Here is a 25,978-nt window from a genome sequence, read left to right on the forward strand (position 1 = left end):
GCTACCCTTTCTGCCTTGCACCTAAACAGATGCCTCCACTTAGAAGTGGACCAAGTAAATACCAACAAGACAAAACCTTCCTTGCAAATGGTTCTGAGCTTCCTCCAACACACAGAAGCATATGTGATCCAGGCCCCAAATTCTATACCATAGGGCTTGCCTAGAATAACGTAACTGGAAAATGTTCAAAGCAGGGAATACAATATGCCCATTAAAGATCTGGAACATTTTAACCAGTCATCTCTGTTACATAAAGAGTGATAGCCTTGCCTTCCACATATAAAACACAGAAACAAAAACCTGAGCCTTCACCCCAGTTAATCATGGAAAAGAAGTACTATTTGGGCTTTGAGAAAAGACAGTATAACTCTAAGCAAGCAATTCCTTTCAGATTCACACCTAAGTCATTCATAATTTCCTTAACCCTTTCTTCCCCATAAGAAAACAGATAATTCCCTGGTATTTCAGTTTAAAATTAACTAAACGAAATATCACCCGGAAGACATCGCTGACTCATAACAAAGAAATCATCCTTCTCAATCCCTCCAAGTAGCTGGTAGATTTTAAATTCCTCACCAATGGGATACAAAAACAGAAATCTTTCTCTCATCTTTAAATTGCAGAATATTTCAGAATCAACTCTGTTTACTTTTGTTCTGCCATGAACCATTAAATGGGGGACTGAAAATTTACCAACAAATAAGTTTATAGATAAAGAGAAACACTTGGCTAGTTGATCCTAATAAACAGGCAAAGCAGAATCAGAAGTAAAAAGAGAGGAAAGATGCATTTCCCTCTAGTCTAACAAAGATACAGCGTGGGAGTCAGCAAAGCCCCACCAAGCAGTGGGGATTGTCAACCCTGTGCTTTGTGACAGTGCCCTGGAAATGTTCCCCCCTCCTAAGGTAGGCTCCTTAGCTTGTTTAGGGGGCTGGACCCCAGACACTAGGCTTTGCAGCCTGGGAAAGATTTCAGAAGCCAGAGTCACCTGAGATGATACGGCCATACAGGTAACAGTGACCATGAAGGACTTGAAGGGAGAATACTTCCTCTCTACCCAACTCTCCCCAAAGTGTCATCCTTCACATCCCTATATGTTCCCTTTAAAAAGGCAAAGGAAGCCTTATGCTAACTGAGCCAAATATAAGCTAAAATAAAGAAAGGAAATATTTCTTACAAAAATTATTCATTACTACCTGCATGCCCTCTGTGAAAGCTACATATTTTAAACACTCTTGTTTCCAAAAATCGCATTTCTGATAAAAGACTTGTCATTCACATCTATTATACAGAGTTTAATAAAACCATTTTATTTGTCAATATTAATGCTTGTGCCATTTCTCTGCATGCCTTTTCTAGTCAAGGAAATTTTGTCAAAAGGACAGAAGTTGAAAACTGTGACCTCAACAATCACTAACTTTGGGGACTTATCCCCTGGTACAAATGTTCATGCATATGCATATTTTTATCACATACGCAGACAGATGCCTTTGCATTGATTTGAATACTTATATAAATATTAATGTGTACAAATGCTTGCATGCAGAAAATCCATTTATGAAATATCCAATTGCATAAATTAGGAACATTAGTTACTAACTGTATTAACACTTCCTAAAATACATACACAAATTTGCGTGACAAAAAAAAAGCCACAATCCACTGGGAGGAGCCAGATTCTCTCAAAGTGTTTGCCATTCTGTAGTTGTGAACTGGGAATCTCCACAAACTTTAGCAGATCTTCGATTACTCATAATTCACCACTTACATGCATCTCTCCTGGCCTGAAAATGAATTAAGTCCTTGTCTTTGAGTAAATTTATAAATTATTATCTATGACCACAAAAGGAAGTGTCAATTTTTTGTCACCAAATGGCCTCAGCAACTAGCTTTTTCACAAAGAATATGACTCAAAAGTAATTTTCACGAAGCATCACCCTCGAAACTTACCTGTATACCATTACATTATTATGTCTGATTCATTCTCAGGAGTGGTAGGTAAAATAAATTTTTGAAAACTACGAAAGATAATACAGTAAAGCCCCCCAGTTTCCTAAACTTGGACACCACACAACTGGCAGTTGGCAGTTCACTCCCATTCTCCACCCAGCTCTAGTTTTCAAATGGGGACAGTCTGAAGTTTTTATCTTGGGGAGACGGTGTTTAGAAAGTAATTTCCTTGTGACCATCTAGGCTTCTCAGTTCAATATATAGCCAGCTGGGTACATCATAAGTTTCACTTTCTTTACTTTTATACTTTTTGTGACAGTACAGATAGACTGAAAAATTTTTTTTCACTAACTTTGAAATAAAAACCAAGTCTGCATTTTACACTTGAACTTTTTGTACTGCATTTACCAGGCTATTGCAGGGTCTCACTGTCCACTTCAGATTTCACATTAGTCTCATCAGTGACTGGTCCAGAGTCAAAACAAAGGAGAGAGAAAAAGAGCTCTCAACCCAAAGTGTGATTTCTACTCTGGAGAGTGCCTACTTCTCCCTGAAACTTAAATAATTCAGCTCATACGGGAACATGGCAAGCATCTTAGAGGCTGAAAGGACACACACAGCATTTGGCACTGTTCTGCCTGGCCTAGAAGGACAGACTTTTGATAAGAGTGTATGACAGGGACTGACCATGGCCACCAATACCCACTTTTGTCTTCCTCCTTGCCACACCTTGGCCTATGGAATATGACTGGACGTAACGTACAATTTCCAGACCTAGCCCCTAAACCCTCTCATGAGAGGAACCCACTGTGGTTTCTCTCTCTGCTTCACTGCATGCCAGATGTAGCTCATCCAGTGGAGAATTCCAATGCCCTGGGGAATAGCAGAGACATGAGATAGGTGTGGATCGCTGAATGACTGCATGGAGCAGAGCCCCTAAAACCCTGCCTCTGCTACTAGCCTACATTGGCCTGTGATGTGAGAAAAAAAATAAACCTGTATCATGCTCTGATCTGAGGATGGTTTCTTTCATAAATTAATCTATTCTGACTCATTGAAGGAGCAACCATAGTGCATACAACATACTTACTCTTTCCTCAACAGGGAAATCTTTAAGACATTGCAACATACTATACTAGGAGCCAAACAGGAAGAGAAGAGATCTAGGAGTGTGGCAAGATAAGTCACGGCCTCATAAAAGTTTGGAGTGGAAATGAATCTGGAAATAAATTTACACGCTGTGCAACAGTGAAGCAAAGTGCCATACCATTTTATTTATTCATTAAAACACTTATTGGATGCTAATTCATGCCAGGCACTATGTCTGGTGCTGGGGTTAAAAATATGGCTGGCCACGTTCCCTGAGCTCAAGGAACCACTGTCCAGCTGGCTGGGGAGAAAAGAAAATTAAATCAGTCCTTCAACCTCGTGTGGTAAGCGCTATAAAAGTCACCCTGAGGAAGCATCTACAATCCCTCCTCAGATGTGGATTTTGTATAATACACACATGGGTATCTATAACAAAGATCACAAAATAAATTCATTTCTGGATGAAAAATTGCATAAATTTTAACCTGCCAAGACTGTGCTAAATATGACAAATGGCTATTACGAGCCTACACATCAGACTAATATCAACGGACACTGTAGACGAGTAGCAGCAGCTCCTTATTGAAGTCTCTGAGCACTGCGGGGAAGAGCGCAGATAACAGAACTGGGGACAGCCCAGGTGAGCCAGGCCCCCCCCACCCCCGGGGATGGGCCTGACAATATCTGTATCATCTGGAAATCGCCATGGACATTGACAGATTTCCTCCTTCAGATCAAAGACTGAATCTGGAATCTGTGCCTTTGAATGAAGCGGAAGCAGAATTTAAATGCTAGTTTCTACCCTTTTAAGTTAAAATACAGAATTCCAGCAGAAATTCAGGTTCTGCTCTACCCTCCATTCATCGCCTCCATCCTATTTACAAGCTGGCATGTAAAAGACCCTGGTGTTTACCAAAATGCTTGTGAGGAAGCAAAACATCATTAGGGATTTTTCCACAACTCTTAGGGTCCTGAGCCTAAATTGGGCAATAATTCATTGGTGAAGTTACAATAATACATGTTGTGCCAAGCTGTATTAATGAGAAGAATTTTTTTTCACCTTGAATACGTAAGAATCATTAAGTCAGTATGCTTCTTCTCGTTTAAAGGATTGACCTCTACTCTCATCAGTGGAAATTCTATAACAGACATAAGCTCCCAGGAAAATTTTGCAACCTTGTTTAACGAAGATGTTTTATACAAAACTATGAGGGATGGTAGTCAAAAAAAAAAAAAAGTTACTTTGTGAAAGTCCAAATAAATTAATTAAACTGTTATAAATGGTAATAGAATTGAAGATTAGAAATGCTGCTATTTCTACAAATACAAATGAAATGACCATTTAAAACATTTTCACGCCAAGATCTTGCCTCAATTTCCAGTTTATTCCATAATAAGAAAACTATCAGTTGTTGAGTACCATGCCAAGTGTTTTAGTTACATTATAAGAGCTAATGTTTAATTCTCATAATAATCCTGCAAGTATTTTTTTATTTCATTTTACAAATGTGGAAACTTAGATACAATGAAGTGAATAAAGCTGAAACCCTTTATTACTCTATTTCCTAGAGTAATAGAGGTACTCAAAGGAGATGCTGGCATTTGAACCCAGGCCTTGTCTGCCTCTAAAGTCAGCTCTTAAGTCCCGAAAGTCTGCTGAGAAAAGAATCTACGAAATGGGTAGTGAGGATGAATTTCATATAGGCAGAATGCAAGTCCAGGTCTACTTGTTACTCCGGCCCATGTCTTTTCTGTCCTGATTCACATAATTATGTATGTTTCTCACTTCACTTTACTGTTAGATCTAGCCTAAGAGCAAGGATTAAGTAAGAGCTTAAATGTGATTGACAGCTCCTTCTCTAGTGTACAAACATTCCAAAAAGCAGGAAGCCAGCTGCCTCTCCCTTGGCACATCCCCACTAAATCCAAATAAATAATGCAGTGTTTTCTGTGTTTTAATTTTCTTTAGGATTACTGTTCATTATAGTTTAATTTCTGCCTGTTCTACTTATTGCCTATTCTGTCCTTTAAAACAACTTTGTAATCAACATTGTTCAATTAACATGAACATTCTCCCGGTTTATGAATAAGGTTAGGTAGACTTTTTTCCAGGGCTGTGTGCATCAGATCATCTCAAATACTCTTTAAAAGAACAAAACCATCAGGAAGAAGAAAACTAGACCTTTCAAAAAACATACCACTTTTTGTCTGTTATTAATCCCCATTTCAAAACACAACACTCGGGGATCCTCTGGAAGAACTACCATCACTCTGCTTTTGATGTGTGATCTGGAGGGATTTAAGAGAGTATCTGCCAAGTGCACAAAAACCCAATGATGTACACCCAGCTCCCCCATCCTCTACATCAGGGCACACGCATTTTCCCGACTCTCCCCTGCCTGACTGCACTGCTTTCCTCGTGTTTCTCAATTACATTTTAATAAAATTGCACAAGGCCAAAAAGGAAAGCCAATCACCTCCTGTACGTAGCTCCACAGAGAGAGCTCAATTTCATACTTTTATTTAATGGAGCCTTTCTTCTGCATCACGCAAAGGGCTTTTCCATCATGCTTCCATTGATCCTCTCAACTTAAAATAAGCATTAGATATTTTCATTCCTATCTGAGATGTAGAGGAAAAGAAGCATAATGATTGCGACATAATGCTCTGCTGAAATAGGTCATTTTAAGAGTTGAAAGAGCCTTAAGACTTTATCGTATAATCCACATATGGTAGGAAGTTATTTCTTGTTTTTTACCCATGTATCTTACTACAATTCAAAACTAACTTCCTTTGCTTTTAACTAGGATCAAGTCCTCAATTCCTCACACACACAAAACTAAGTCATTCAAAACTATCCGACTGCTAGGATTTTGTTCCTTTGCATTCTGACTTTAGAAGTCAAAGGTAAATAATCTCCAACCAGCATCCTCACAAGTTGCCCAAAACGGTTGTTTCCAGACAGTGATCTAAGGACCCTGGGTCCCCTCTTGGATCATCACTGATCACCATGTACTATGTAGGGATCTGTGCTGACCGACGGCCTGTTCAATGAGCAAGAGACAGTTAAGTTTTTAAGGCAAGGCTAACTGCATCCTGGTTTGGCATCCAGCTTTTGGAAACACTGTCGATAAGATCAACAAGGTTTAAGCTTAATCTTTATTACAACATAATAATAAGTTTACCAGAACACCCTCTATTACAATTTAGTTATTTTAGGATTTTTCTCTCCATATTTGCATGGAACTAATGTAGGATTTGCACGCAACGCTGAAGGCATACATATTTATGCAAGCTTACACTCTCAGATCTGTCAACCTGACATTGTGTCTGAGACTAGCCATCCCAGGCTTGTAACCCAGTTAGGGTGTGAACACACCACTGCCCTATTTACATACTGTACAGACACCTGTGCCCAATGTTTGTCATTCAATTCTAAACCCATGCAATAAAACTGCTTCAGTTCTTTTTTAAATTGACATAGCTTAAAAACAGATACAAGAATCATCATTTTTCCTTTTGTTCTCCAAAAGCAGACCCCTCCAAATACTAGTGATTTAATCATCCCAGGCCCAACAGCCAGAAACAAGGGGTCTCAAGAGCCCATGGTGACAATTACAGTGAAATCCAAGCCACAGAAAGGCCAAGTTGACAATGGATGAGACAAACCACTCCCAACATTTAGACAAATAATGACCCTAAAATCTAGTGTCATTCTCTTACTAAAAAAGCTCTTTCAGTTACTCCCCAAAATCTTCAGGGTAAAATTAGTATTTGAAGTTCCTCAAGCACACTATACAATTTTATCCTTGACTCCTTATATATATATTTCCCCCACGTGGGAAGTTTTTTGACATCCACCAGTCACCATCACCTCCTTATTCTTCACTTGCCTCGATCCTGATTCATTCTTAGAAACTCATCTCATTCTCAGAAACTCATTCTTCTGGAAGGCCTCTGTGACCATCACCAAACCCCAGCCAAGGCGAGGCGCTTGTCTCTGCTCTATCCAAAACCTCATCTCTCCCCTAACACTCTTACCAGGTTGGGTTGTGTGTTCCGGGCTGAGAGAGCTCTGCTTAGATTTTGCATCCTCAGCTCCTAACACAGTGCCAAGCACAGAGCAGGCTCCTTCAGAGGAAGGTAGAACAAGAAGGATGAGTATAACCTGAAGGAGATTATGCATCAAACCTTAACATCAGGTATCACATGACTAAACCTCAGGCTCACACTGCCTGAGGCAATGCAAAGCCTTCCTTTATTCCAGCACATATAGGAACACTTGAATGGGGTGCTCTGCTCCTGGCTGATGAAGCTCTGTTCCTGGTGTTAAGAAATTTGAAACTTCTACTGTATAAATGTACCACAGTTTCTTAATCCAGTTGTCTAAAGATGGGCATTTCGGTTGTTTCCATGTCGAACCTTCTAAATTTGGTCATAGTATCACTATGTGACCTCCAAAATGCCACTTAAGGATAAATTAACTTCTGCACCCACAAAAAGCTCGTACCTGTAACATTTGCTCTACGGCACAAGGGCTCTAAAGAAATGAACCCAAAATTCTAGTGAAGAGGGAAAATCCAGCATTTTGAAGTCATAAAAAACAAAAAACAAAACAAACAAACAAAACCTGGACTCAAATTCCATCTCTGTTCTTCACTGGCGTGAGCATTGAGGCAATGTCTTTACCCACTCTGAGCTTGTTTCATTTGTGACATGAGGCAAATGACAACTATTTCTAGGAACTGCTGAGAAAAACAAATGAATAGCAAATATGCAAGACTGTGCCAGCCCTGAGTGAGCCCTCCATGAATGTTTGTCCCCAACCCCATCCTCTATTCAGAGGGCAGGTGTGACGTCACCTAAGTACAGACAGGGCTGCACAGGGCCAGTGATTGACATGCTAATGATTGAGTCCTGACAGCACAAGGAGGATAAGGCCCACAGACTGTGTGTGCTTTAACAGTGCAAGAAGCCAATGAAGTTTCCTCTGAAATCCATACACTGTTTCCATACATGACACTGGATTTTCACATTACCTTTTCATTGTACTGTGAAAATCTGTGTTTTCAAGATGCTGTGGCCCTTTTGTTGCCAGTCGCCAGTCAGGGGGATGAACACAGGGGCCTACAAAGGTTTCCAAAATGTTCTATTTCTTAAGCGGGGTGGTGGTAGGTAGCCAGGAGAACATCTTGTTACTCTTCTTTAAGCTGCACATAAGTTCCTATAGACTGTTTATATACGTGATATATTTCATAATTTAAAAGAGTATAGTTAATATTGGAAGACTGAAATTAGAGGTCCTAGGCAAGGAAATCCCATGGCATTTACTAAGAATAACACATTAATATTTTGTCTACTTGAACTGATGCATGTTTTTTTTGAGCCATTGATGATATTTTAGAGAACTTACAGGTTAATACTTAGGAGGTCTTTTTGGATGCATCTTGAAAGTCTGTTTCTGAATGATTACAAATTTCAACAATGCCCACCAATATGACTCAAAGAGCCATATATCCAAAAAGAAAGGCAAAGCAGATTAGAGGACAGAAGACCTTAGTTCTAGCCCAATTCTTTTACTGACAGCATGACAGAGTTGCAAGCTAACTTCCACAGGATTCAGAAAATAGACTTAAGATCAGGTGGTACTTTGTCTAACACCCTCATGTAGGATGACTACAAAATATTTTATGAAGACAGGCTAAAAGCTGTCAAACTGATATTGCTACCCTCTTCTCAGGCCTTCTCTCAGGACGTTTTTTTGCTCCCACTTTTTGGTGCACTTATGGCAACAAGTTAAAAAAAAATAACATTATTTATCTTTTAATGATATGATTGTAATAATCGCAGTAATAACTGAAGGAGTCATCTGCAAAAGGAAACGCAGCACTGATCAGTTCAATAGTGTTACAGTTGTGTTGTGCTTTGTGTTGACAAATCACAGTCACAGACATTTGTACTGAGAAATCACACACACACACGGTGTCAGGAGACAAATACGTACTAATGTAGGAATCATTGGGGAGAACTATCTATTCAGTAGACTGAGCACGTGCTTCGGACATAAGCAAGGCAAGGGGCACCCAAGATAGAAAAGAGTCCAATAAACTAACACAGAGGACAGCAACCAAAAAATCTAACAAACTACAAATTATCTTCAGGTTATTTGTGTGTTTTATGCTTTAGAATTTAGCATCATTGTTGTTGATTTTTTAATTTATTTCATTTAAGGGGAAGACCATAATCTTTGTAGAATTTAGAAACTTCAAAGGTTATAATCTAACCCTAAAAGCAGAAATAGTAATAGAATAGAAGCTGGAAACAGTATGAATAATTTTAGTCATTTGTTCTGCCTCTGCTACGTATTTCACAATTTTTCGACCAATAATGTAAAGCCTGTGATCAGAATGCAATATGCTAACAAGTTGACACTAAATAACCCAGTGACGTGGTTTATTTCATTATATACGAGACATTAAATAAATTTCATTAGTAGTACAAAAATTAGTTTTCCTCCTCAAGTAAATAAATAAAGACTTAACCTTCACAGTACTTATGCCAAAAGCCTTATCTGGCAAAACATAAATGTGAAATAAAGTTATGAAAATGTTTATAATAAATGCCCAGGGGTGGACCAAAACAAGTTTTGGAGGAAACGGGGGAAATAAATGGTTAACTGCCCGCACAGTCACTCATGCTGGAGGACACAAAAAGGTTCACAGCCACTTGTTAAATTCATTGAGAGAAACTCACTTTATTTTTCCAACAGAGCTCTCACCAGTTAATCTGTATTACAACCTGCAGGAGTCTTAATATTCTCAGCAGGATCAAGATTCAGGCCACACTGACTCAGCTATTTCATCTTGCAAGAGAACAATGTTTGGCAGGAAAAGACCCCACAGCACGGAGGGGGCATCCCAGAGGTTCTCTGTCAGCACAGACTGCGCCAAGGACGCCCAAGGTAGAAACCAAACAGCACTAAACAATGTTTATCATTTCCTTTCAGTAGCTCTCCACTCAAACACATCTGTACACTCTCCGTGTTTATGCAAAACATACAGATCACATGTGCATATGTGGCTCTTGCAGATACATGTATGGTTTTAAAAAGCAAAACGTTTTCTCAATATTTTGGACTGTGTGACAAAAACTTTTTAATTCAAAAGTATCACAACAGAGGTTGGGGAAAGAGATAAAGAGAAATGGCCACAGTTTTATTTTCAAAAACCTTTCAAGTTCTTAAGCACTGAAAACCAAAATAGAGAGAACATATGTATGAATTATTAAACATATGCAGATATTTATATTGATCTTTTTAACCATCCTGAAATTAATAAGTTCAATGATTGATACTCTTCTATAAATGAACACTTTTTTACATTTTATATATAATACTGTGGTGAGATTAATTTGAATGATATATTCTGCAAATCCATACTGACAGGCAGAGAATACATAAGGAGACAGGCAAACTTAAAAACAAAATTGATAGCACAAATTATACAAATGAACAGTATGAATCCCTACTCAAGAACATGATTCAGCAAAATTCTTCAAAAACTATTTTAAAATAGGCAAGGGTTCGATTCCTTTCCCTCCCAAACCTGGTTATTTATCTCTCTGATATTAACACAGAGTTTCTCTCTATCAAGTATTTATCACTCTGTGCAGCAATGATCTGCTCTCCTGTTAGAAGGTGTCAACTACAAGCTCCGAGAGGTCAGAGGTCATATCTATTTTATTCCTCGTTATACCCACCCTACTTCCCAAGCAAATTGCCTGGCACATAATGAGTACTCAAAAATGTTTGTTAAGTCATTAGTTGTTTTCAAAAGTGGTTTCTTTTAAAGAATTTGGGGGGGGGGGGATGTATAGATACCAAAAACATGCACATTTGAAAATATGATACTACCCTTTCAGCAATCTTGCCTCCATCTACATTGCAACAACATCTCTCTGCACTCTCCCGAGTAGCTGTTGGGTGTTGCAAACCTTATCATATTCCTTCCTCCCTTCCTTGGACCATTCCAATGCCATCTTCTCTCCCACCGATGCCTCTACATTGCACTGAGGCTCTCCTTCTCCATGAAAGCCTTTCCCAGCCACTTCATGATCCTAGCGTGAGTGTAAACACGTGCAAAACATGGTACCTCATTTTTCCTGCCATCCACAGGGCCTGGTGCAGTGTGATGTCCGCTGCAAATGTTTAATGAACAAACACACATGCACACGTAAGGTAACTGTGAAGGCCACTTCTACTTCTATCTTACTGTTTATAATCAAAGCACCATGTTTTGGAGGACTCAAACATGAACAAGAAATATCACTTGCCCTCAAAGTCCTCCTAACAATTACAGCAACAAAAGTAAATATGTGAATCACTTTGCTCTGGGGAAATCAATTCTTACTATCGAAAGAAATAAATGTTAAGAAGAACAGAACGACATTTTAAGCTTTTCTTTTATTCTGTTTTTGAATCTATACTCTTTTCCCTAGTTTGCTAAACACAGGCCAATTCTGACACTTGTGTAACTTTAAGAATGCAATGACACAAAAGCTTAATTCAAACAAATTAAAGGCTGGCTTTGTTACAGTTAATATCATAAGAGGAAAACTCAATCAGAAATACGAGCAAACAAAAAAATAGTAATAATCATAACTTCTTGTTTTGTGTCCTCGGAACCAAGTCTGCAGGTACTTCACAAAAGCAATAGGTCCTTCCAACAGAAATTTAGAGATATGCTTTTACAAGCAGTATTGCATATAATTCTGTGCAGAGGAAGAAAAGGCCACAAAGCAGCCCTGCCGACAATGAAATAAAAGAAAGCTATACTAGAAAGTAAAGCAAAAACTAACGAAAAGTCATACTCATGACATTATTCTGCTAGAAAAATGAAATACAAATTAGAGAACACATCTGCATATACTTTTAAAACAATTCTTGCTTCCAATTTTAAATCATGCAGTTTTCCTTAATTGTATAACCATGGCTTGGGTAACCAATGTGTCTTAATTAAATCTCTGTGTGTCTCCTGTGATTCATGACCTCCTAATAAGTTAAAGTGACATTTGACTATTATTCTTACTAATTAAAAAAACAACAGGTTTTAAACCTACCTCCCAAAATCCACCGAAATTATAATGATGTGGCATAATTATTAAAGCTAGTCACATCTGGGGACTCCACAAATATATATGTAAGATTTCTGGTTTTTCTTTAATATTCAGTATGTACTCACTGTAGGTATATCCCAAAAGGTATAATAAAATCTGGAAGAAAATTCAGATACTTTTTAAGCTTTAAAGCTATGTAATTCACTGGAAATTGAGACATTTTTTAAAAAGCCAGTCTTTATTAGACTTGCCCTATGGCATACTTCTTTTTTATTGTCACACCTCTTCCCTCCTTTTTCTTCACAACTGTCCAGACCAAACTGCTAGCACAAGATATATGAGTGATTTACATAACTCAACTGAGACCTGAAAAATTTAAAAACACTATTACTACTACTGTTAAGTTATCTTTGTTGCTATAAATGACTATGGCTCAAAACCACAAATAAAACAAGGCTGGAAAGGGCCAATTTAGGATTGCCAATAGAACCAAAACCTTCTTGGTTCTATTGTTTTTTAGTTAAGATGGTTCAGTTTGAAAAAAGGAAAAAAATGAAAAACTGAATGTGTAAGTTTTCCTGAAATGGCACCAGATAGTGTAATCTACTTCTACTAGAGAAACTGTCTGGTAATAGTAGCTTACAGTTACAAAATGTATGTTACTTAATTTTATCTCCAAATTACCCTGTGACATATGTAGATCATTTCTCATTTAGCCCTGTTACTGATTGAATTGTATCTTTCCAAAATTCATATTTTGAAGCCCTAACCCCCATGTGACTGTACTTTGAGATGGAACCTTTAAGAAAGTAATTAAGGTTGGAGTTCTGGTCAAGATGGTGGATTACGTAAACACTGTACTCGCCTACTCCCATGAACACCTCAAAATTACAACTAAACTACAGAACCACCATCACGGAGAATCATCTGAAGACTAGCTGAACAGAAGTCCTATAACTAAGGACATACAGAAGAAGTCATGTTGAAAACTGGTAGCAGGGATAAAGATGCAGAACGAGCAGGCTCCACATTACATGTGGTGATTAAAAATCAGGAGGGATATCTTGACTGCAGAGGTTCCCTCCTGAAGAGCAAGAGGTACCAAGCCCCACATCAGGCTCCCCAGACCAGGGTTCCAGTGCTGGAAAGAGAAGTCCTCACAACTTCTGGCTGTGAGAAACAGCAGAGATTGTGGCTGAGTGAGACGAACAGCAACTGTAGTCCCAGGCATTCCTCTTAAAAGGACCATGCACAGATTTATTGGCTTATGGGCTCACTTGCGCTGAGTTTCAGTGCTGGGGCAGCAGCTCAAAAGGGGCCAGGAACATATGAGGAGAAACTAAATTGTCTGGCTCCAGAGCAAAGGCTGGAGTAGCAGCTTTCTCCCAGACAGAAGTGCTGGCAGAAGCTAATGCTCCTTTTTTGAGAACACCCCCTCCCAGTGTGCAGACTTAGGCAGGTGCCATATCTGAGTCTCTATCAACCTGGCTAACACTGTTCGTCCACCCCAATCCTGGTGATTCCCTGAGATACTGCCCCACCCAACTTGTTGACCCACCCAAGTCACTTCCAGTGGCTTTTCCACACAAATAGCCTGTCTTGGCTCACGCTGTGAATTTTCCTAAAATCTCTCAAAGGCTCACAAACTCCAAACAAGCAGCACCTGTTTTTGGTATGCCCCATACCCTTTGCTAAGCAGCCCCAAGGCTAGCACTAGCAGCAGTCAGCCTCAGTTTGCAGCTTAGGCTCTTCCAGGCACTGCCAAGCCCAGCACAAGTGGCATCCATCTGCAGGTCACTTTGTAGCTCATACCAATTGGCCTCAGGCAAGGAACCGCAGCAGTTGATGTTGGCCTGCACCAGAGTCCCTTCCAAGAGGCCCCAGAACCAACATACCCAGTGGCCAGCTTCGGACCACACCAGAGCACCACCAAACCACCTCCATAAAGGACAGAATCGGCAGGCACCAAACCCATGCCAAAGTGAATCCTGCTCCTAAGATCAGCCCCCTGCACAATAGCTCCTCCACTATAGTCACAGCCAGTCCTCACAACCAATCAGCCTATGGGTTAATTGCTCTCACTGACATGGCCACAGCAACCAAGGCTCAACTACCACAGAAGGGCACACACAAAGCACACAAGGGACACACCTAGAGTACCCAGCTCAGGTGACCAGGGATACCACACCACTGGGCCCCACAGGACACCTACTACATAAGGCCACTCTACCAAGCCTAGGAGACATAGCAGCTCTACCTATACATAGAAACAAACCCAAAGAGGCAGCCAAAATGAGGAGACAAAGTAACATGCCTCAAATGAAAAAACAAAATACCAGAAAAAGAAGTAAACAAAAGAGACAAGCAATCTATCAGATGAAGAGCTCAAAACACTGGTTATAAGGATGCTCAACGATCTCAGTGAGAACTTCAACAAAGAGGTAGGAAACATAAAATCAAAATAGAAAACATAAACAAGAACCAGTCAGAAATAAAAAATGCATCAGACAGAATCAAAAGTAGATTAGATGAAGCAAAGGGTCAAATCAGTGATTTAGAAGATAAGGTAGCAGAAAACACCCAAACAGAACAGCAAAAAGAAAAAACAATCCAAAAAAAATGAGGATAGGGGCCTCTGGGACATTATCAAGCGTGCCAACATTCGCATCATAGGACTACCAGAAGGAATAGAAAGAGAACAAGGAATTGAAAACCTATTTGAAGAAATAATGACAAAACACTTCCCTAAGCTGGCAAAGGAAATAGGCATGCAAGCCCAGCGAGCACAGAGTCCAAACAAGATGAACCCAAACAGGCCCACACCAAGACACACCATAATTAAAATACCAAAGGTTAAAGATAGAGAGAGAATCTTAACAGCAGTAAGAGAAAAGCTGCTAGTTACCTACAAGGGAGACCTCATAAGACTGTCAGCTGATTTCTCAACAGAAATTTTGCAGGCCAGATGGGATTGGTACAAAATAGTCAAAGTGATAAAAAGCACAGACCTACAAACAAAATTACTCTACTCACCAAAGCTATCATTGAGAATCAGAAATAGATACTTTCCCAGCCATGAAAAAATGAAAGGAGTTGACCAACATCAAACCAGTATTATAAGAAATGTTAAAGAGACATTTTTAAGAAGAAGAGGAAAAAAAAACATAAATATGAATAGTAAAATGGCAATAAATACATATCTATCAACAATTACTTTCAATGTAAATGGATTAAATGCTCCAATCAAAAGACATAGAGTGGCTGAATGGATAAGAAAACAAGACCCTTATGTAGAAGTATGCTGCCTACAAGAGACTCACTTCAGGTAGAAAGACACACACAGACTGAAAGTAAAGGAATGAATAAAGATACTTCATGAAAATGGAAACAAACAAGCTGAAGTAGCAACACTTATGCCAGACAACATATGAGTAGACTTTAAAACAAGGGTATAACAAGAGGCAAAGAACAATCCAGTCATCCCACTTCTGGGTATTTATCCAAAGAAACTCAAAACACTATTGCAAATGGTTGTGTGCATCTATATGTTCATTGCAACATTATTTACAGTAGCCAAGATATGAAGGCAACCTAGGTGTCCATCAATGGATGAATGGATAAAGGAGGTGGTACATTATACAATGGAATATTACTTGGCCATAAAAAAAATGAAATCTTGCCATCAGCAAGTACATGGATGGGCCTAGAGGGTCTTATACTAAGTGAAATAAGTCAGACAGAGAAAGACAAATACCATATGATTTTGCTTATATGTAGAATCTGAAAAACAAAATAAACAAACAAACAAAATAGAAACAAAGTCATAGACACAGAGAACATTTTGATGGTTTCCAGATAGAAGGGTGGGTGGGGGCTGGGTGAAAAGGTGGAAGGGATTAAGAAGTACATTTTGGAATGTACAAAATAATCATGGGGATATAAAGTACAGCATAGGGAATATAGTCAATAATATTATAATTACTATATATGGTGCCAGGTGGATACTAAATTTATCAGGGTGATCACTTTGAAAGTTATATAAATGTCTAATCACTATGTTGTACACTTGAAACTCATATAATACTGTATATCAACTGCAATTGAAAAAAAATTATTTAAAAAAATAACGTTAAATGAGGTCTTCAGGGAATCCTATTCAATTGGTGTCCTTACAAGAAGAGGAAGACACACCACAGATCTCTCTCTCATGTACACGCTTCAAGGAAAGGCCATATGAGGACACAATGAGAAAGTGGCCACCTGCAAGCCAGGAAGAGAGCTCTCACTCTCACCAGAAACCAACTCTCTTGATTTGATCTGGGACTTCCAGCCCCTAGAACTATGAGGAAATAAATGTCTGTTGTTTAAGTCACACCGCCTGTGGTATTTTGTTATGGTACCCCAAGCCGACTAATGCAAGCCCTATTTTTCTCAGGTACTTAGACATCAAAAAGAATTCTTTGACTATGACATTTTAAAACGGGGCAGTCCTTGCATTTCTAACATAATGAAATTCTTAGATGTCACATTAGAAAGCAAATGGTCATGCTTTGCTGAGAGAATGCTGCTACAATCTTTTGATGAAACTAGAAATCACTGAATATTTAAGTAAAAACAGGAGAAAGTGAAAAATGGGTGTTTTTCAAGCAGCATAAAACAAATGACAAATCCAAAGCAATTTTAAAAGCTAACCTCCTTGCAAAGAGAGGTTTCAAGAAAAAGAATGTGCAAAATGAGTCAATATTTTAAATATTATTGCCTTATTCATTTACTCAAACACATTTACCGAGTACCTGCTATGTGTCAAGCGGAATTCTAGGCATTAGCAATTCTGTGTTGAAAGGATAGATTACTTCCCTACCCTAGTGTGGCTCTTATCCTAGGGAAAATTTTATTTGCCTAGACTGAGAAGTGGATGGAAAGGCAGACTCTTCTGAAAAAGAAAGAAAGAAAAAAAAAAAAAAAAAAAACTGGAGGAAATGGAAAAAAATAACACCCTTAAAAGAATTCAGTCATTTACTGAACAGATATTTATTAAGCAACTACTTTATGCTAGAGAATGATGAAATGGACGAAGAAAGATCTGAGAGTTTTAAGAAAAAAAAATTGATATGATATCTACATAGATCTTAAAAGAGACGTTTAATTAAAATAAATCTAGAAAGATTAAAACTCCTTGTAATCTCCATTATAAGATGAAATTCACACTGTTCTAGGGAGATTCATTCTCAAAATATCAAAATGGGTGTGTTTATCAGGCAGTCCTTGGTAAGCCATTCCAGAGCCGGCCGGCAGCCTTGGGCAGAGTGGGAAGCCATGAGAAAATGTGTTGGCACAAGAAGCCAATTCATTTATCAATTTTAGCTCTGTGCTAGGCCCTGGGACTACAGAGAAAAAGTGACAGCCCGAATCTTCATAGAGTTCAGTCTAGGAGGAAAACTTATAATGCAGCTATAGAAGCAGACTGCCGGGTTGGGGAGAGGAAGAGCAAGGGCAGGGAAGAAGAGGCAGCCTCTGGGCTGAGTGTGGGTGTGGAGAGGGTGTGGATGGCATTCCAGGCGGAAGTTTGAAGTGGACCAGGCTCAGGCCCGAGAGACACCCAGGCTGGAGATCTCAGCACCAAACCAGGGATAGCCTCACGCTCCCTGCTAAAGGATTTGCATTTTATCCCAAAGGCCATCGAGAGCCATTGGCAGATTTTAAGGAAGAGGGTGACATGAGTAGATGTGTGGCTTAGGAACCTTGCAAGAAACTATGAAGAGAACAGCTTCGGAGGGAGAAGAGGCAGTACTGTGGCAGCTGAGAACAGTCAGGAGACTTACTCCCACAACTTAAGCAAGGGATAAGGAGGGTTTAAATCAAGGACGTGACAAGAAAGGTAAGGTACAAAGCATCATGATAGAAATTCTTGGAGATACAAAAAATAAATTGAAAAAGACATGGCTAATCTTCATCCTCATGAAATTAGAGAGGTAAAACACATACCACGTGAAGAGCTAATTACAACCTAAATGTGGAATGTGATGTGTGAAATGAGTGGTACAGACTGTGCTAGTGTACAAAGCATTATTGACTCAGGGGCGAGAGAGAGAGAGAGAGAGAGCACTGTGGCTGGGGTCTGAGTGTCTCTAGGATCGGGGGTGGGGATGTCATTTTCAGATAGTGTGAAATTGTTCCGCACAAGAAGAATGACTCCTGCAAAGCCCAGGACAGAGTAAGTTAGCCAGGACTAAAAGAAATGGAAGAATAGTGTTGAAGGGCAGTGAACGATAAGGTGAAAAATAATTTAGGAACAGACTGTGGCCGGCCCGTAGGGTCAGAATTAAGGGGTTTAAGAGATTAGATTTTTGGCCTCCTCAAAGCAGAGGTTCAAGGAAAGGTTTTTAGTGGGTCATAATTAGGGTCTTGATGAAAGACCCTATTGTGGAAAGAGTTATCTGGTGGCAGTGTTTAAGATACAATGGACGGGGAAGAAATCGCTAGAAGGAGATAAAGCCAATTAGGAGGCTCCCATAGTAACTCAGGCAGGATAATGTCCTGAACACTGTGGGATAGAAAAGAAAGGAATGGGAAAGAGGCATTTCACAAAAGACAGATCTTCAGAAATTGTTGGCTGGATCCTTAATCTCCGTTTCCAAAAAGAAGTCATATGTGTTAATTCTTTTATTATGGGGACCCTTCCCAAACCTCCCCTTGAGACAATGCCATTTTATAACCACAACTCTTGTACTTGCCATGAACAAGTAATTACTGGTCTGGGATGTATTTGTTTTTTTAAGTGACTGTGGCTAAAAAATTGAGGATAAAAAGAAGAGATCAACCTTTGAAGTTCTGCCCTAGGTGGAAAAATAAAGCAAAACCAGGTGTAAGGAAAACCACGGATTTGGAAATGAGAAAGGACCACAAGGTAATTTTCCATACATCTTTCTCATGAAAGAATAAGTATTCCTTATAGAAATACTTTTCCCTAAGGAGAGGTCGTTCAGAGGCTCTAATTAGACCGGGTATGTCAAAGTGTTTTGAAACGAATAAAGCATTCTTACATGTGTTAGGTATTATACGGAAAATACATGCTATTGCCCTACCACTTTCTCTGACATATTTGATCTTTGCTTTAAAGATAATGCTGCTGACCCACTATTTCTCGAGAATGCATCAGAGTCACTGGCTGAGATAAGCTGGAGATAAAGCATGCTCTATTACAGTCACATATAAATTTGTCCTATGAAAATGCTAGACTTCAAGGGCTTAAATCTAAACCATTGACCTCATGACCAAACATCTATGTTAATAAGCTCAGTTACGAGTAATAGCAAAAATACTACACCCCATTCTCCTTTCAAACTACCTTATATACTAGGCTTTACTACTCAAAGTTAGATTTCATATAAGTTTTTCATTAGTTATAAAGCAGTTATGCTTCTTGTACAAGGAACAAAATTAACAAGTGATTTTGTTTTTTACTTTCAACATTGAATGACTTTCTAACTTTTACCTTTCTTGTTTTCTAAAACAAAACAAAACAAAACAAAACACCTTTTTGTATGTTTGCTGAATATGAAAAGAAAGAAAAACCCTACGTCAGTTGTTCGGGTTCATATAAGACCTAATTGCTTCATACACTCTAATTTTGCCACCAGTTTACAATTAGCATGCATTTCTCATGCATGAATTGACCCAATTACATAACAAATTTTGCCTTTGGGGATTTCTCTTGACTGCTTGTCTTCTGTCCACCATACAACTCAATTTCCCACCGTCAGCAGGCTGAACGTGGCTGCAGTCAGTCTCTGTCAAAATGATTTATTTAAATTACAAACAGAGACCAGATCCCTGGATAGTCATCCCTCCCCTCATGCTCACCCTTACACTCAACCTAACTTTGAATCAAATCTTTTAACAGTCCATAGACACTACTATTCAATTATTAGGCCATGTTTACCTTCAATAATCTAATATTTTTGAAGCTACCTCACAGAATCTCAGAAAACTAAATCAGCAGTATCTATGTGAGATTATTAGTGGGCATATAATTTATTTTGCATTGTAAAAAGTCAATGAAAAATTATGTAGCCACATCAAAAATACTAAAAATAATTGCATTTCAATAACAGATTACAGAGAGGTTCTTTTTTGCATAATGTTGAAAAAAAGGCTTCAATCTTAGCTTTTCTTGTAAAGCAAGTAAGCGTTTCTTACGAATGGGTATGCTAAATTGAAAATGATAGTAAAAAGGGCATTTGGGAAACAGGATAGATAACCAAAATTGTTGATCCTGACTGGGTAAAGGAAAGAATATAGAACAGGAAAATACTATTATCTGTGTTGCCAGTGATCTAAAGAAAGGGGGGTTCTAAAGATCCCACTGAAGCCAACACACACTGGCACACAAACACACACACACACACACACACACACACACACACAAAAGAACAAACAATCATTTCTTCTGCGAGTCAAAGACAGAAACAAATCTTGACAAATCACATAAGGGTACACTTACTATTTCAGTCAGTATGGAAAATACAAGATTTGTCATCTGGGTTTTTTTTCTTTTTTTTCTTTCCCTTCACATAATATTTCTCCGCCACCTGAAATAAATCCAAAAATAAGCATCTAGATTTTATCTACAGCACAAAGATTGTAAAAGTCTCTCACAAACAGACTTTACCATTTTATCTCACAATTTATCCACAGACTGTCTCAGCTAATTGCAAGTGTAGCTTATATTAGTGTGTAAGCAGGCAGAATGAAACACATCAATAATCTCGAGGCTGGATGAGTCCCTCAGATGTCTGGGGTGATTCTGCTGCCAGTTCCCTGAATGCACTGTTTATAAACTTGAAGGTGGCAACCATCTGAATTAGAAACAGCCTTTACAAGTACTCACACAAGTTAGAGCTCTGAGGACAGCAGAAAGAAAAACAAAAAGTTTTTTTGTAAATGTCCAAAGGCATAGGAATTCCTCAACTTCACGTGTATACACTGTCCTTTAAGAACTTTTTCCTAAAATATCACTAAGTGAAAAAAACGTGGAGATGTACTAGGACATTGCTGCCATATCTGAATTTGTGCTCTAGAATTGCGGATCAGAAGGAGCAATTAGACATCTTCTGGAATTTCATGGAAAAAAATTTTCATTTGGAAATCAATTCTATTTATTTCCAACCATTCAGTAAATTCTGAAACCCTGCCTCATTTTTTTAGTCTTTCTGCAGCTCTACTAAGTGACTCATATAGCAGAAGAACTTTAAATTACAGCATTTAATAAATCTCCCAGGTTCAATATGTTGTCATTAGAGACCCCAAAAGAAGAAGTCAAGGCTAAACTCACTCTCACCCTTTCATTACACACACATTTCAAATTTACAACTGTATTTTACCCCACAGCTCAGTAACATATGCAGACTGAGCAGGAATTTCCAAATGATTTCAAATTCTGCACAAATGAATATGAGAGTGTCTAAAAAAAAATTCATAGAACTGACACAGACACAAGCAATCAAAAATGCCCATTCATCCATAACATATTACCCAAAACACCTAGGAGCTGTCATTAAATCCACTGTTTTACGTCTATACTGTCTTGAGTCCAAAAGGGATTAAAGGCAGCTTAGAAACATCAAGACGACATTCAAAGATAAAATTAAGTAAAAGCAAATAAGAAAATGAAACAAATGAAAATATAAAGATCGTGAAGACCCTGATTTAGTTAAGCCACCTACATCAACCTGTATTAAACTTGGAGCTCAGATCTCAGATCCCTTATAATTTTCGGGATGAGTCCTCTGCATCCTGGCATCTCCAGCAGGAAGATTCTGGTATCTGTCCAGTCTGGACATTTTCTCACCTTCTCCCTCTCAAAACAGACACAATCCAGTCCACTGCCAAAAATATCTGTCTGGATTTGACCAATATATTTCAGTGTTTGGGTTTATCTGAAAGTAATGTGGAAAATTGAACTAGCCAAAGTACCACCTTTCAGATTAAATCAAATTTCTTGTAGAGAAAAAGAGCCTTGAGTAATATGGAAAACCCTGTGAGGTCACGGAAAAAGTTCATAAAGTTGCAGCCTTATAAATGAATAATAAATTCACTAGACCTTAGAATATTTTACAGCTTCCTTTCTTCAAGACTAAATCCCTAATAGTAATATTATAAAATCTGTATTTGTTACTGCTACCCAAACATAAACATGCCTCATCATGGCTTAAAGGAACTACTTGCAAGACTGCTATGGTTGCTAACATGAAGACAATTGCAAAAAATAAAAAATTTAGGATATTATCTCAATTATATGCTTTTAAAACTCAGCATTGTATGAGTTATGGGCTTAATTTAAATGGTATTTTTATATACTGCTAGGAATATGATAAATACAGATTTATACGTACCTGTGTTACAAGGAATTTTTGCATAATTAAGAATGGATCTGCAAACAGCCTCTGGTATTGAATAAAATGTATACTCCTGCTAATGATAAAGGTTGGTGAAATGATCAGTTCTTTTCTTATTAAATATGAATATTGACTTAATTTGAATATAAATTAAAAGGCTTACCTTTGAATCCCCTGCAATCCTTATGTTAGCTGTCACGTGGACATCTTAAGTAGAAATGTTTAGTTCTTTCAGAAATAAATTTCTGTGATAGTTGAAGATTGATAATATAACTTTGTTTTGTGTAGCATTATTTTTATTTCTTTTAAAAAGGTTCTCCAAAAAAACTGAATGTAACTGCCAGTAGAATATTTCTGTAATTTGCATTTTTAAAAGCAAAAATGGATATTTGATTTCAGGAAAGAATGGAGAGGAAGACAGAGGAGTAATCGCCAGTATTCATGACTGGGGGGATTGTTGAGATGGGGTAGAAAAACTAAGGGACAAAAGCCATGAATCCTTAAAATTCAACCCTTTCTCTTCAAAGGAAAAAAATATCGTTACTTAAACAAAACGTCCATTTAGAGAGCAAAAAATGGATAAACCTTAGAGAATATGGGAAAACGAAGTGTTTATTCTGTCTCCTCTCACTCCCTAAATGTCTTTTAAACATCATTCTGTTTTTGAACTTTTGACACATAGAATTTTCCCAAATTATGTACTACGATTCTATCTGCAAGTAGTCACTCTATATATAATGATGACAGCCAAATATCAGTGAGTTAAAAACCATCTGCTAATTAAACATTTCCTGGAAATTAAGGCTACATCTAAATATACAAAGTTTAGTGATAGTACAGTAACATACAAGATAAACTTCTCATGAAAAATGGTATGAATCTTGCATATTTGCACGTTTTATATCATGTACACAGTAGTTGATTTTCATTCATATTTCCTTTGGATACCTAACATTGAACTAATTTTCTTCTGAAAAAAAAGATACATTTTGACAAACTTCATGTACTACTTTGGAAGAAACATAATCACAGGCATGAATTACAAAAATTAAGAATAGCTGTTTATCCACTTTTAATTAGCACTGAATTAATCCTTTTTGGCACCTAATATGCTTTGAAGTTCTGCTAGTCTCAGTTTTCCTTTTCAAAAAAAAATGTATTACTGAACAAAACGCAGCTTTCAAATCCAAAGTGACTTCATATGTAAACGTTTAATTTGAAACTCAGATGTAAAACATCATTTCAACAATATCTAAAGTATGAAATCTTATATATGCATAATTAGCAAATATGAGCTTCCTCAAGATACTTTATATGTATATTTTTACATGCTTATCCACAGCAAAAAGAAAAAACAAAAAAAAAACTGTCAAGTTTTTAAATTTAACTACAAAAGTCCTATTTTGGAAAAATTCAAAAGCTGAGAATCATTCAAAATGGGATAAGATGCTACATTACAATAACTTCTTTTAATAGCAATGAATACACCTTTAAGTTATTTAACTGATATATTTTGTAAATGTGTTTAGTAAATCAATTTATTTATATAAATTAAAGGTGTATTCAGAAATATAGTCCTTGCTATTAAAGTGTTAGGCTCCAGATAACTGTGATAAAATCAGAGAGAAGGAATTTCACAAATAAATTTGGCATATGTTACGAGTACATCGAGTACTGCTTGCATAACATAGCAATCAGAACACTTTCAAGGCGCCTAATCTCACTCTCTCACCCAGACACACAAGTTAGGGCTATTACATCACTGAACCAATGGTCACCTACGTTACTGATTTGTTCCTGAGTCCTCTTCAGCCTCTGTAGTTCAGGAGTGTCCGTAACGATGCTGAAGCCCCTCCCTTTGCTTTCTTCAAAATCTCTTTTGTACTTGACCTAACAGAGCGGGGGTGGGGGTGGAGAAGGAAAAAGAAAAGTAAATATGAATCACAAATTCCACTCAGGATAGGTCAGCGCCAAAGAAGCTGCTAAAATTGGAAGCAGTGCTTCCAGACACAACTCTACCAGTGAGAGGTAGTGAGGCATAGCCAGACTGCCTGGTTTGGATCCCAGAAACTCCACTTACTGTGTGACCTCAGGCAAGTTACTTAACCACTCTGTGCCTGGGGGGGTTCTCATCCCTAAAATGGCAACAACAACAATATTTAAATAATATTATTTAATAGATGGTAAGGATAGGATCAAGTCTCCCAATATTTATACCTGACCAATAGCAAGCAAGCAAGTGCTCTATAATACTTATTATAATATTATCATCACTAATAGTTGTACTTCTGCTAAAGAAAACAAAAATGTGGGACAAGAAAGCTTAATCTTCTGCTCCTGTGCTCATGTTGTCAGTGACAAAGCATCATTTTGAGCTTGGACTGCACCATGGAGGAGAAAGACATACAAAATCACTAACAGCCAGCCCTGTCCTTACAAGGTTTTCATTCTATTTCTTAAGGCAAAGCAATAGATATGATTATACAATGCTATAATTGTTAAATATCAAGTATGTAAATGCTTAGGGAAATATTTATAAAGTAGGCCACACCTAGAGATTAAAAGGCTTCAAGCACATGTCCTTGGCATATTGTGTGCTGAGCTAACTAAGATTTTTTTCGGTATTTAAATATACTTCTTTTCTAATTACAACCCAGTGAAACTGAATTTTACAGTTTCCTCGAGGGACCGGAATAGCTAATGCTTAATCTTACTAGAGTCCCAGCTCCTATTATTAGCATAATGATAATAACTGTCATGCCAGTTAAATATTCTGCTTGTTAATGACTGAGATGGGTACACCACTTCGACTCTTCTTATTTCTTTAAAGGTCTAAAGATCAAAAAAATACGGAAACAGTTTTGATAACTCATTTTACATTCATAATTATCAGCCTCAAATTGAAACTTAAATTAGTAATTAACATTTAGGGTAGCTAATAAAAACATGATTCTGTAAGTGTAACTTTCAGTATAAATTTAAAAAGTTTCCTTAGTTAAGCATGGAATGACTATTTTTATTGAGTCATAGCTGTATTTAATACTCAAGTCTCTCAGGTATTATTGTCCTTGAGGCTACTGGAAGGTTTCCTGTTACCAGAAAAGCTTGAAAGAAAAAAAAAAATTCTAGATGACAACAAATAGAAAGATCTAGATACTCTCACCACTTTTAGCTTAAGAATACCTAATTTTCTCTCCACATTTTCATTTAAATTTATAAAAGTGCTAAAACCCTTACTTGAACTATTTCCATAAATTAAAGGGCAAATAACTGCATTATTTTTCTTCCACAGGAAATGCTGAATGAGATTAACCTTCTAACCCTCAATCTCCCAGCATGTGTGAAGATACATACACTGGTACATTCTCGGGGTGTTTTATGCCTAACTAAGCAGGGAAGCCATTTAGCTTTGCTTGAAGTAAGCAGTA

At 37.8% G+C, this 25,978-nt stretch overlaps 1 long non-coding RNA gene across 2 annotated transcripts in view; it reads right to left on the reverse strand.

The window, feature by feature from the left end:
• Nucleotides 1–24,317, reverse strand: part of LOC117019142 (uncharacterized) — a 52,935-nt gene extending 28,618 nt beyond the window's left edge. For both annotated transcript variants that reach the window (XR_004422429.1, XR_004422430.1), the window contains exons 1-2: nt 22,548–24,317; nt 20,657–20,744 (exon numbers count right to left, since the gene is read on the reverse strand). This is a non-coding gene — a long non-coding RNA (uncharacterized LOC117019142). The remainder of the gene's footprint in view (nt 1–20,656; nt 20,745–22,547) is intronic.
• Nucleotides 24,318–25,978: the final 1,661 nt, after the last annotated feature.

This window comes from Rhinolophus ferrumequinum (genome assembly GCF_004115265.2).
Source record: "Rhinolophus ferrumequinum isolate MPI-CBG mRhiFer1 chromosome 5 unlocalized genomic scaffold, mRhiFer1_v1.p scaffold_110_arrow_ctg1, whole genome shotgun sequence".
In the NCBI taxonomy this organism is placed as follows: Eukaryota; Metazoa; Chordata; class Mammalia; order Chiroptera; family Rhinolophidae; genus Rhinolophus; species Rhinolophus ferrumequinum.